This window comes from Rhipicephalus microplus, unplaced genomic scaffold (genome assembly GCF_043290135.1).
Source record: "Rhipicephalus microplus isolate Deutch F79 unplaced genomic scaffold, USDA_Rmic scaffold_14, whole genome shotgun sequence".
Classification (NCBI taxonomy): domain Eukaryota; kingdom Metazoa; phylum Arthropoda; class Arachnida; order Ixodida; family Ixodidae; genus Rhipicephalus; species Rhipicephalus microplus.
Genome location: NW_027464587.1, coordinates 19,857,576 through 19,870,748, shown reverse-complemented (window position 1 = coordinate 19,870,748; position 13,173 = coordinate 19,857,576). Strand labels below are relative to the sequence as shown.

General features: G+C 49.2%; 1 protein-coding gene across 5 annotated transcripts in view; it reads left to right on the top strand.

Moving 5' to 3' along the window:
* The window catches only part of LOC119180589 (receptor-type tyrosine-protein phosphatase kappa), a 631,290-nt gene that overhangs the window by 343,796 nt on the left and 274,321 nt on the right, over positions 1-13,173 (top strand). The gene's annotated exons all lie outside the window — the stretch shown is intronic.

The following is a 13,173-nucleotide window of genomic DNA, read 5'->3' as shown; positions in this document are numbered from 1 at the left end:
TCCCGAGAGGTCCCACACTCTGGATCAGTGGTTACGGTGCTTGGGTGGAGCCCGAAGGTCGCGGGTGCGATGCCGGTCACAGTGGTAGTGTTTTCGTGGCGGCAAAACAGAAGAGTCTCGTTTACAGTGCGATGCCAAAGTACGTTAAAAAACATCTGATGGTCCGAATTTCCGATTCCATCTGCTATGGCATCTCCAGATATGACGTGCTTGTTTGGGACGTGAAACCGCAGATATTATTATTTTTTTATTACTTCTTTTCATGCCATGTGATAGATGTGTGAAAAAGCACTACGAGCAAACTCAAAAGGAAGAAACTTATTTTACCGCGCAGAATGCTCGCATGCAGAAAAAAAACTGAAGAAAGACAACCTATAGCAAAGTGCTTTGTCTTCTTTTGTCCTCTGTTCGAAAATTCAGTTTTTGCAGCCAATCATGTTGTAGTCACCACAACAGGCAGCTACGTTATTTCACTATGGGCAAGGAAAGATGTCAACCAGATTAGCACTTGCGAGTGATTCAGACTGCAATATTAACATGTGTACTTTTTGTGTCGAGAATCAGTGCGACAGTCTGTACGAAGTTTCTGAAGATGCAGTTGAAGCGTTATACAAGTCCATTTGCCTGGGAGCAGTACAATGAAGAGTGAGAGAGACGAATGACAATATAATTTTACTATAACGATAAAAGAAACGCATTTCGAGACATTCATGCGCTCGATGAAATCTAGTTCTCCCATTTTACGTAGCTCTTTCGAAATTTCTGGGCGAAGGTCTAGCGGAAGACGTCGACGTTTCAATTTCAAAGCACGCACATTGAGCCGATTTTTCATCGGAAGAACAAAGCCCTTGGAGAACCAAACATCCGGGCCAAATAGAAAGCAGAACTCGCTGGACATAGTCTTCGAAAAGGGGTTCGCTGGCGAAAGTTGGCAGGAGCCTGAAAGCTGAGCAGCATCGTGTATCGCTGTCATGGCCGAAGACTCGAACCAATACAGAGCTTAACCTTTATTGCGCAGGTACAAAACTCTGATCGTATTCATTCCGAGGGTGGATGTTCCTTGCGCCACAACAAACAACAGGAGATGGGCTGTGCGTCCCTTGAACGTTCCATTTGTGCTGAAACAACCACACATGGAAATCCACTGCTTGGAGCAATCGGGCAACCTCACTCCCGGAGCGGAAAGAAGCGACTAATTAGCAAATACACCTTGAAATGCTCTCTTCCAGGATATAAAGAGACGATTGCGAGTGAACGAAAACCTTTAAAGACGTGCTGGCGTTGAAAACGTCAAAAAAATGTCTTTGCGTGCAAGACCGCCCTTAATATTACCACATGATCAGTTTTTTGAGATCGATAAGTGAAAGAGGACAAAGATGATCTATCTAAGCTGCTGCTTGGCTAGTCGGATCAACGAGCTCATTAAATCAAGTTTGTCGTCAGAAACGTGACAAGACTGGTAGAGAAGCTGGCTACAATGACTCATGGTCTACCCGATGCACAAAACCCCGCCCAGCAGCCGGAACACAAGCCCTGCACCCGTGGACACTCCTGTTTACAGAGTAAGTCGCCGCTAACGAAGCCTACCGCCTGAGCCACCGACTACTGACGCAGTGACCATGACTTCGACACAAGATGCCGTGCAAGCTAGCTTCCGGCACCTTCCACGCCGATCTACTACTCCATCCAGAAACCGCTCATGCCTAGCCCCTTTCAGGGAGAGCAGCATGGAGATGTTCATGACTGGCTGGGTGAGTTTGAACATGCGGCAGCGAACAATTACTGGGATGATACCGCGAAGCTCCGGAACGTGTACACTTGCCTGATGAACGGTGCCAAGCCGTGGTTTCTGAAAAGGGATGATGTTCTGATATCTTGATGCGAGTTCATGCGTCACCTTCTGGAGACCTACAGGAGTCCCGACCGCCGCGAACGGCCGGAGCGTGCACTACAATCACGCATCCAGATGCCAAACGAGAACGTCTCGATGTACGCCAAGGACATGACACGGCTTTTCAAGCGAGCGGATCCTGCTACGGCAGAAGAAAAAAGTTGTGCCACCTTATTCTTGGATTGAAAGAACAACTTTTTGCTGGTTTAGTGCGTAGCAGAGAAGGGGAGAAGGGGAGAAAGCAGAGAAGGGGAAAACCGAAGAGAAATGCAAAAAAGGTTTTTTATGCTTGCCCCTCCTAGTGCAACGTCCCCTAAGAGTTTTGCCAAGTTCCCTATTGAAGCGGCAACAATGGAGAAGGCGCGGCACCGATCTGCCCTGTTTGACCGTCAAGGGAATGCTGCCTCAACTCCTGGGTTTTTCGCCACCCCTGGGAGCAAGAGCCCCGAGTGGACCCGCCAGGTTATCCACAAAGAAATAGAAAAAATGTATGAGATAAGGCAAATTGATGTCGGTTCTATCACCAGTGTCATTCGTTACGAAGCCCAGCAGTTGCTGCACGCCCATCGTTTTCCGCCAATGTCGGTTTTTCATTTTTTTTTCATTTTGAATACCCTCAATGCAATCGCATTGAAGAGAGGAGTGGGTTAATACATTACAACAAGTCAGGAAACTGCAGTACAAACAGCAGAACAGAAGTAGCTATAACCTCTACAAAACAAGTTATATGGTTTAGAAAGGTCGCATTGTTTCTGATGCGACGAGAAAAATGCGGCTGAGGTTAGCATAGGTGACAATTTTTTGGCATTCATTTAACAAATGCTTACAATCGACAAGTGAATTTCACAGATATCAATACAACGTTATACAGAATCAAATCGCCTAAAATTTAATATTAGACCTAGCGGTACCGAACACATCTGGGTTGCAAATTGCAGCAATGTTATAAGCAATGCCCGGAAACGGTCCTGTGTCTACTGACAGTTGACGTCGTACGTACGCGGAAGCCTTGCGATATGCCACGTTTCTTTCTGGTCAAAGAGTCCCAAACCCGGACAGTGCCGCACGTCCCGATCCAGACAGTGCCGCACGTCCCGATCCAGACATTGCCATACGTCCCAATCCAGACAATGATGCCGTCAGTCGCGATTCAGTCAGCACACGCTGGTTTGGACATCGATGGTCGCCGTGCACCGACGCGCAAGTCTGATCTCCGGCGTACGCCGGACAGATGACCCCTCTGCTATCATTGCGGTGAGGCTGGTCACATTTACCGTGAATGCCCATACCGGCAACTTGGCCTGCGTGGATTTTCCATCAATTCACCTCGCCCTCAAATTTGTCAAAGGCCGAGAGATATCGAAGAGTATCTTGCGCAACAACATGCACCCTTTACACGACGGCAATCGCGGTCACCATCTCCAAGGAGACCCGCAGCCACTGGTCACGTTTCGAGGTGACGGCACGGGAACGCTCTCCGAGCCCTCGTCAGGAAAACTGAAGACAGCGGCCTTCGGGGGCAAGGTCGCTGGGACTCAAAGTGTGGAAGACCTCCCATCGACGCTTGCACGCAGCGGGGAAGACATTTCATCAGAGAATAATCGCAGTACCGAAGAAATGCCGAAATCCACATCTGAACCCAGTGACCGCGTATCACTTGACATACCTGTGCTGATTGACAGTTTTCAGGTCAATGCATTGATAGACACTGGTGCAGACAATTCCATTAACAGCGGGAGGCTAGCGAAAGATCTTAGGAAAGTGATTACGCCGTGGAAAAAAACGCGAATCCGAAGTGCTTGAGGACACATTGTAACACCGCTGGGTCGCTGTACCGCAAGAGTGAAAATTCGTGCGTCAGCGTTTGTATTCACCTGCCTCGTTCTTCGCGACTCCTCACATCAGCTGATTAGCGGCATGGACTTCCTTGGGAATACGGTGCCATCATAAATCTCCGTGAGCGCATTGTGGCCTTCTCGACTCAAGGCGCAACAGGTCGAGACGCTGATAACTGCTGTAGACCTGCACTGCGTGTTGCTGATGATAGTGTAACGCTACCGCCTCGAGCGACTGTTCCTATCGAAGTCACTTGTGAAGACCTCTAAGACGGTGACGTGATGGCTGAAAGCAACCTATCACTTCTGCTGCTCCAAGGTGTATGCGCCGCTCGAAGTTGTGCGTGTTCGTGACGAACAGTCACATATACTAGTTACGAACTTCACCTACGAGCACCGGCATCTTTTCCGCGGAACCACCGTAGTCTATGGAGACCCTGTTGCCGACGTCACGGAGTGCTTCGCGTCCGAAGAAACTCATAAGGATGAGGAATTTCTAGACCACATCGACATTATTTCGACGCTGTCCGACGAGAAAAAGGCTGCACTTTATGACTTTTCAAGGGAGTTTGAATCTTAATTCGCCACTGCTTCCAAAGTCCGTCAAACTCACCTCACGAAGCATCGAATTATTACCGACTATGACGCCCGCCCCATCCAGCTGCAGCCTTATCGCATTTTTGCCATAAAACGCGAGGCTATTAAGACACAAGTAAAAAATATAGTCGATGACGCGCTTATTCAACCTTGTAGCAGCCCTTTGTCCTCGCCAGTCGTTCTAGTCAAGAAAAAAAGAGGGAACGCTGCGAATCTGTATTGACTACAAGAAGCTTAATAGCGTCACGAAGAAAGACGTCTACCCGCTTCCACGCGTCGATGACTCTCTCGACAAGTTACGACGCGCGAAGTATTTTTCATCCATCGATCTAAAGAGAGGCTATTGGCAGATCGAAGTGGATGAACGAGACCGAGAAAAACCGCGTTTGTGACTCCAGACAGGCTTTACGAATTCCGAGTTCTTCCTTTCGGCCTGTATTCTGCACCAGCCACTTTAACAGCATGATGAATACTGTTCTCACTGGCCTAAAGCGACAAAGCTGCCTCAATTGTCTACCTCGATGGTGTGCTCATCTTCTCCGAGAGCATCGAAGAACATTTGAAACGTCTGAGCAAGGTTCTGGAAGAAATTCGCACAGCTCAACTCACGCTTAAACCCCAAAAACGCCATTTCGGCTATGAAGAGCTGAAAGATCTGGGACATGTCGTTAGTGCCGATGGAGTGTTACCTGATCCAGACAAAACTGCTGCCGTCGCCGCCTTCCCTGATCCATCAGATTAAAGATCAGTTTGCCGTTTCCTCTTCTTGTGCGCATATTATTGCCGGTTTATCGCCAACTTCTCAAACATAGCTGAAGCTGTTACATGACTCACCCGAAATGACGTGCCCTTTGCTTGGAGCGTAAAACAAGATAAAGCGTTCACAGAGCTACGACAGAGATTACAAACAGCCCTGTTGTTGCCCATTTCAATGAGAACACTGCTACAGAAATTCATACAAATGCCAGCAACGTCGAACTTGGCGCTGTCCTTGTACAACGACATGACGGCGTTGGGCATGTAATAGGTTACGCCAGTCGGGCTCTTTCTTGAGCTGAGACCAACTATTCTACACCAGAAAAAGAATGCTTCGCCGTCGTGTGGGTGACGACCGAATTTTGACCTTCCCTCTACGGTTGTCCCTTCAAAATGGTGACACCACCACTCGCTCTGCTGGCTGGCTAATCTCAGAGATCCATCTGGCCGTCTCGTTAAATGGAGTTTGCATTGTCAGGAGTTCGACATTAGTATTGTGTACAGGTCAAGGCGCAAATACGCAGATGCCGAAGCGCTTTCTTCAGCGCCTGTGGGACACTCTGTCATGGGCTCCAAGGATGAAGATGGCTTTCTCAGAGCAGTTAGCAACTCCGAATTCATGTCAAAACAGCGGGCAGACGAAGAATTACACCCAGTTATTGATTCCCCGGAAGGCCGGAATTCTCAGGTTCTTCAACACACAAGTTGGTCGCGAGCTGCCCTCTTTTTGTCTAAGAAGAGGCATTCTTTACAAAAGAAATGCTCATGGTAGCGGCAAAGCCTTCCTACTCGTTGTTTTTACCGACATGCGTGAGTAGATCTTCCTTGCGTGCCACGACGAACCCACGTCGGGACATTTGGGCTATTCGCGAACTCTCGCCAGAGTACGCCAACAGCATTACTGGCCGCGACTATCAACTAGTATACATCGCTATGTGAAAGTCTGCCGTGATTGCCAGCGCCGCATGACTCCACCTGTGAGACCCACGGGCCTGCTCCAACCGATCGCACCACCGCGGACACCATTTGACCTTGTGGGAATGGACGTTCTTGGACCCTTTCCTTTGTCGTCCTCCGGGAACTAAAGGATTATAGTTGCAACCGATTATCTTGCTCGTTATGCTGAAACAAAAGTGTTACCCCGTGACATGGCCTCGGAAGTTGCGAAGTTCTTCGTGCACCAAATCGTCCTATGGCATGGTGCCCCGTCATGCGTGATTATGGACAGAGGGACGTTGTTTACAGCGCGAAGGATGGAGGGCATTTTCAAATTGAGCTGCACAAGTCAATGAAAAATGACAGCTTATCACACGCAATCGAATGGACTGACAGAGAGACTTAACAGGACCGCAGCATACATGCTGTCAATGTACGTGGATGCACAACACAAAAGCTGGGACGGGGTTCTTTCATACATCACGTTTGCATAAAATACGGCAACGCAAGTGTCACAGGTCCCGTTCATTCGGGAGGCAATCGCCGGGCTAATGCCAAGGGCCGAAGTATCGGCCCCCCGAACCGCACTACCAAAGCGTGGACAATTTAGAAGTGGTCCTTTTTGGCGCGCCAGCGGACGCCGGCTGTGGCCCAAAGAACAAGTCAGAGCCGAGAGTTGATAAACGAAACAAAATTATATTCTCAATAATGGCAGATAAAAACGATACACAAATACGCACACTCGACAATAGTTGAATACAATGTCACCAATAAAACAATGTATTACACAGTACAATCAGCCACACTAGAAACAACGGACACAGACAACAATACGCACTACAATACAGTCGCATGCATCGAACAACCAAGACACTTAAAGACTAAAGAGTTAGAAAACTTATTCAGTCCAAAGTTCTTGGAACAAAAGTCTGAATGATACTCTTCCGAGAATCACTCAATCAAAGTTCAGTGTTGTCGCTCCGCTGCCTCCGAAGTTTCTCTTCAAGGAAACCTCGCGTCTTCAATTGGCCGCTCTCCAGGCTCCAAACTTCTTGGCCGGAAACACATCGGCTTCACACATGCAGCTGTTGCCACGCGTCTTCGCTCGATAGCGGTAGACACACACTCTTGCCTGTAGCTCGAGCCTTCACCCCTCAGGTGGAAATCCTCTTCTTCTCCCCCTTTGTCACGGAAGACAAAAGGCTTCGCCCACAAGGCGGAACGTCCTACGCACTCTGGCGCATAGATTCTTCTTCTCCTGCTTTGTCACTAAAGACAAAACCTTCACCGACTGACGCGGCAGGATACGCAACGCACTCCGGCGCTAACTTCCTTCTTCTCTCGATCTCCCATCTCCGCTGCTCGATTAAATACCTTCCGCGCGAGATTCCAGAAAATTCTCATCATTTCGTCGGCGCTATGCGCAGCGAAGGCTGGGGGAAAGCGCGAGACGGTACGAGGGCCGTCCGCGGCGGATGACGCAACCCTGCATCACCACGCCCCTTTCCTTCGAGAACATTCCAGGGCTTGCTCGGGCGAACCCCGCTTCGTCAGCGAACCCACGCTTCCGAAAGGACTGGGACGCGCGCCCGGGGAGTCTTTAGATGCTGGTTTTTTTTTCTATCGTTGACCTCGCGGCGTCACTCCGGCGTTTCGTCGCGAGAATTTGGCGGCGCGCCCTTTTTGAGCGCTCGTTTTGTGACTCTGGCCCCCACTTTAAGAATATTATCTCATAATATTCAAAACCACACAAACGAGCGCGAACAGTCCCCACACTCTAAAAGACTGTAACATAGTCCGTCGCTCATGACACGTCACATTCACAATAGATCACTCAATACAACAGTACATTGTAAATCATTCTCACAACACATGAAATATAACCACAGGTACATGAGTACAACACTTCATCACATATTCCAAACAATACAAATGTACAAAGTTCTCTCACTACAACAATTGTACAATACATCACATCACCGTAACAAACATTTTGACTAGCTCGACATACAGTTGTTACACAGGATAACACCCACATTAACACAACATATTGCACTCAGTAGTGTCAAACACATTTCCATTCGACCTCAGCACCTATCCTATGTATTTCGAGTGGCGCTTGCGCCCTTTCTTGCGGTGCTCACTTGATCTCTTGTTGTTTTTCCTTGTTTTGTTCCGGCGAGCCCCTTCCAACGACGGTACCTGAGGTGGTGTCTCAGCCATCGTTGTCACTTCCGACACCCTTGACGGCTCATAACGTTCAACGGGTCATGTCTGTTTATTTACCAGCTTGTTCATGTCAAGGCATTGGGCCTGGCTGGCCGACTCCGTCATCTTTACAATGTCGGTCGGTTGAAGTCGAGCTGACGTAAGTCCAGCTGCCCAGCACGTAAGCTCATTCAATACGATGATGTTCTCATTCACTGTCTCTTGCGCCCAGGCTTCACCTTTGGCTCGAGTGAAATCCTTCGCGCGATTGTTCTCAGCTGCATCTCGCGGTCCCTGTGTCGGCGGCGGCTCCATCTTCGGGTCTTCCCCCAAACATTCTGGATCATTCGGCCCTCGCGCCCCGTCGATGTTTCCGATGACGAGGTCATACAAGCGGCTCGTCATGCATAGAGCAGTAACCTTCCCGCTGAAGTACGCGGTTTCAACCTCAATCTCTGCTTCGGGAAGCATCCGAACCGTACTGTCAATTAGGCAAACCGGTTTCGTTTTGCCTGTCAACTCACCTTCCCGTACCAAATTTCTCCGCACGATAACCGTGGAGCTACCGGTGTCTCTTAACACCGTAATCTTCTTGCCCGCAACTTTTCCAGGCCGCGTTGGCATTCCCTACGTAACACCGGTTGGCTGTTTTGTCATTACAGCACCCACAATAGGAAGTTTCTCCCCATTTTTCAACTCTACGACTCCGTTGGTGACGGCATCACCATCGGATTTCGGTGCTGCTAGCACACAGGATTCCTGGTGAGTTTGACTCACTCCGTTACGACGAGCATCTGCTTTGTGCCCAGTCTGACCACACTTGAAACATTTTACGACCGTGGGACTCGTAAAGTTAGTACGACAGTTGTTCGCGCGATGACCCACTCCGTTACACATAAAACATCGCGGAACACTCTCCGGTGCACGCTTCTTTTGTTCGGGTGCCGAAATTTTCGAATATTCGGGACACTCCTTCTTGACCTTGGCCAAATTAGTTCCACCTTGCGCTTCCAAGAATTGATCAGCCAATTCAAGCATGCCTTCAAGTGACTCAGCCTTCCTCTCTTTCAAGTACAACGACAGGCTTGGGTGGCAACTAGTAAGAAGTTGCTCTCTAATGAGGAGCTCTCTCAGCTCATCGTACTCCTGCGCTGTCCCTGAAAGTTCAATTCATCTGTCGAAATAATCGCAAAGTCGGGCGGCATACTGCGTAGCCGTCTCACCATCAGCTGACTTTCCTGTCCAAAATCTGTCCCGGAATCCTTCCCTAGTAAATCTAAATCGCTTCAGCAAAGCAGCTTTTACCATTGCATAGTTGGCTGCATCGGTCGGCGTCAGCCTGCCGTACACACTGAGCGCTTCACCACTCAAGCAAGTACTCAAAGCAGTTGCCCATTGATTTTCCGGCCAATTCTGGCTCCTTGCAATCGTCTCAAATCTGTGAAGGTACGCGTCAAGGTCGTCCTTCCTTTCATCAAACGCTACGAGCAGCTTGCTTGGGTTCAAGCGGAAGCCGTGGTCCTCCAGTTTGCTGCTGTCAACTCTAGCTTGGACCGGAGTTTCACTTCGCTGTTGCAAACGGAGCCGCTCGAGTTCCATCTCGTGCTGCCGCTGCCGTTCCCTTTCTGCCATCTCCACTTCTCTTTCTTCTTTCAGCTGTCGCTCCTTTGCTTCTCTTTCTTCTTTCAGCTGTCGCTCCTTTGCTTCTCTTTCTTCCTTCGCCCTTTCAGCGTTCCAACTCAGCTGCTTTTTCTTCCTTGGCTCTCTAGGCTACGAACCTTTCTCTCCACCGCCTCTTTCTCTTTCTGGCTTACCCACCTCCGTAGTTCAGCGCCAGAAAGACCCAACTTCTCACCAAGAGCGACTAACTTTTCGAGATCCATTTTGTCTCGCAAATAAAACCTTGCCGCATGCAAAAAATACCTGCCTAAATCAGTATATCAGAACGCTCTTCTGCACTCTTCTGCACTTGGGCGCACGTTAAAGAACCCCAGGTGGTCGAAATTTCCGGAGCCCTCCACTACGGCGTCTCTCATAATCATATGTTGGTTTTGGGACGTTAAACCCCACAAATCAATCTGCACTCGTTAATGAGAACACTGAACAACACACAAAATCGTTCCGATAACACTATCAACAACTCGAGGCGCTTTCTCACTACTTTGGACACACTGTGCACCAAAAGGTCCTTGTCGCGGATGCCAGAATAATTATCACAGGTTCCGTTAATTCGGGAGGCAATCGCCAGGCTAATTCCAAGGGCTGAAGTATCAGCCCCGCGAACCCCACTACGATAGCGTGGACAATTTAGAAGTGGTCCTTTTTGGGCGCGCCAGCGGACGCCGGCTGTAGTCCAAAGAACAAGTCAGAGTCGAGAGTTGATAAACAAAACAAAATTATATTCTCAATAATGGCAGATAAAAACGATACACAAATATGCACACTCGACAATAGTTGAATACAACATGTCACCAATCAAACAATGTATTACACAGTACAATCAGCCACACTAGAAACAACGGACACAGACAACAATACGCACTACAATACAGTCGCATGCATCGAACAACCAAGACACTTAAAGACTAAAGAGTTAGAAAACTTATTCAGTCCAAAGTTCTTGGAACAAAAGTCTGAATGATACTCTTCCGAGAATCACTCAATCAAAGTTCAGTGTTGTCGCTCCGCTGCCTCCGAAGTTTCTCTTCAAGGAAACCTCGCGTCTTCAATTGGCCGCTCTCCAGGCTCCAAACTTCTTGGCCGGAAACACATCGGCTTCACACATGCAGCTGTTGCCACGCGTCTTCGCTCGATAGCGGTAGACACACACTCTTGCCTGTAGCTCGAGCCTTCACCCCTCAGGTGGAAATCCTCTTCTTCTCCCCCTTTGTCACGGAAGACAAAAGGCTTCGCCCACAAGGCGGAACGTCCTACGCACTCTGGCGCATAGATTCTTCTTCTCCTGCTTTGTCACTAAAGACAAAACCTTCACCGACTGACGCGGCGGGATACCCAACGCACTCCGGCGCTAACTTCCTTCTTCTCCTGATCTCCCATCTCCGCTGCTCGATTAAATACCTTCCGCGCGAGATTCCAAAAAATTCTCATCGTTTCGTCGGCGCTATGCGCAGCGAAGGCTGGGGGAAAGCGCGAGACGGTACAAGGGCCGTCCGCGGCGGATGACGCAACCCTGCATCGCCACGCCCCTTTCCATCGAGAACATTCCAGGGCTTTCTCGGGCGCCGATGAGAAGAGGTTCGTCGGCGAACCCACGCTTCCGAGGAGAGAGGAGCGCGCGCCCGGGGAGTCTTTGGATGCTGGTTTTCTTTTTTTATCAATGACCTCGCGGCGTCACTCCGGCGTTTCGTCGCGAGAATCTGGCGGCGCGCCCTTTTTGAGCACTCGTTTTGTGACAGCAAGAAACAACGCGATTTCCGCCTGTCCGTCTTATTTACGGACGCAACCTGCAAACCATGCTCGATGCTATGTTTCCGTGCGACTAAAGCGTTGTATTTGCTCCAGACACTGAGCAATGCATTCAGTACGCCGAAGAAGCTTGTCAGCTAGCTCGTATAAACACCAGTCACCAACAAAATGTAGACACACGGCGTTGCTACCTCTGTCATCGAAATGTCACCTAGCCCCTTGGGGACCGAGTGTGGGTGTGGATCCCTGTCCGGCGACCAGGCTTATCCGAAAAACTTCTTAGACGTTATTTTTGGCCATACAAGGTTCTTAGACATGTCACAGACCTTACCTACGAGGTGTTTCTGGACGGCGCAGAGTGATCTCATTGACAGCTTCGGCCCGAAACCGTCCATGTCGTTTGACTGAAGCCCTACTTTATACAGTAGCGCTTGTGGTTTCACGTGTTACGACAGGCCGTGACTGAGCGTTGCTGCTGCTGTTTGTGTTCTTCTGTATTTTACGCCGTTTCTTTTTGCGCTTGGCGCAAGTGTTGTCGAAACTTCCTTATTTGCTCTGTGAGTACTGGTCCTCTCCCTCTTTTGGTTCTCTATATCTGCTTGTGTACGCCTTCATATTTCTTTCTTACTTTACGAGCATCGAGTCGATGCTTTCAAAGGGGAGGGGGCTATTGCCATAAGGTCTGCTTGGGTGAGATCTATGAGTGAAAGAGGACAAAAACGGTCTATCTAAGCTACTGTTTGGCTAGTCGACTCAACGAGTCCATTAAATGAAGGTTGTCGTCCCAAACGTGACAATATAAGCGCCTAACTTTTCAGTATCACTCTGAGAGTGCTGGCAGTCGACTTCTGGGACAGAAGCTCTGGAATGGCGCTGTCAGCAGTTGCTAACCTAGAAAGCCCCCAATGTGACCACAGTAAAAACAGTGCTGACATTGTGCAAGACAGGCGGATGACGAAGCGCGTTGCTCTCAGGAACCACTACGATAACACTACGAAGACGCATTGTTTCAGCTTCTGAAGCGCTAAGGGGAAACTGAGTCACTCTGCTGTTGTCGACGGTGGCTTGACTGCAGCAACGATAATCAACGGGAAAACGAGTGCGGCCGCGTTCATCAGCATGAAAACTCACTGTCTCGCAAAGTTACCTTCTGAACATGCCCTGGAACAAGCTCACGAACTTGCTGAGCAGCCTTTGCAAGTTTCCGTGCCTCGAGCACAGCGAGCGAAAAAGAGAGCGATGAAGCTATACATTCACACGTAGTTTCTGACAAGATTCCTTCTATGAACTGGTCGCGAAGAGAGTAGCCTGTGGCGAAGAAAGAACACCAAGCAGCAAGCCCTCGTAAAGTGGCGACGTAATATTGTGCGGACTCGCCTGGCTAATGGGTGCCGCGGTGTATTTCATGACAACAGCACTTGCCAATGCAAAATGTTGCATCAAGGCATCGACGGTTTGGTCGTATGATGATGGAGCTGTGGTCCGCTTCTTGACTCATCGGTCTCAGTCACGGCAAAACCCTGG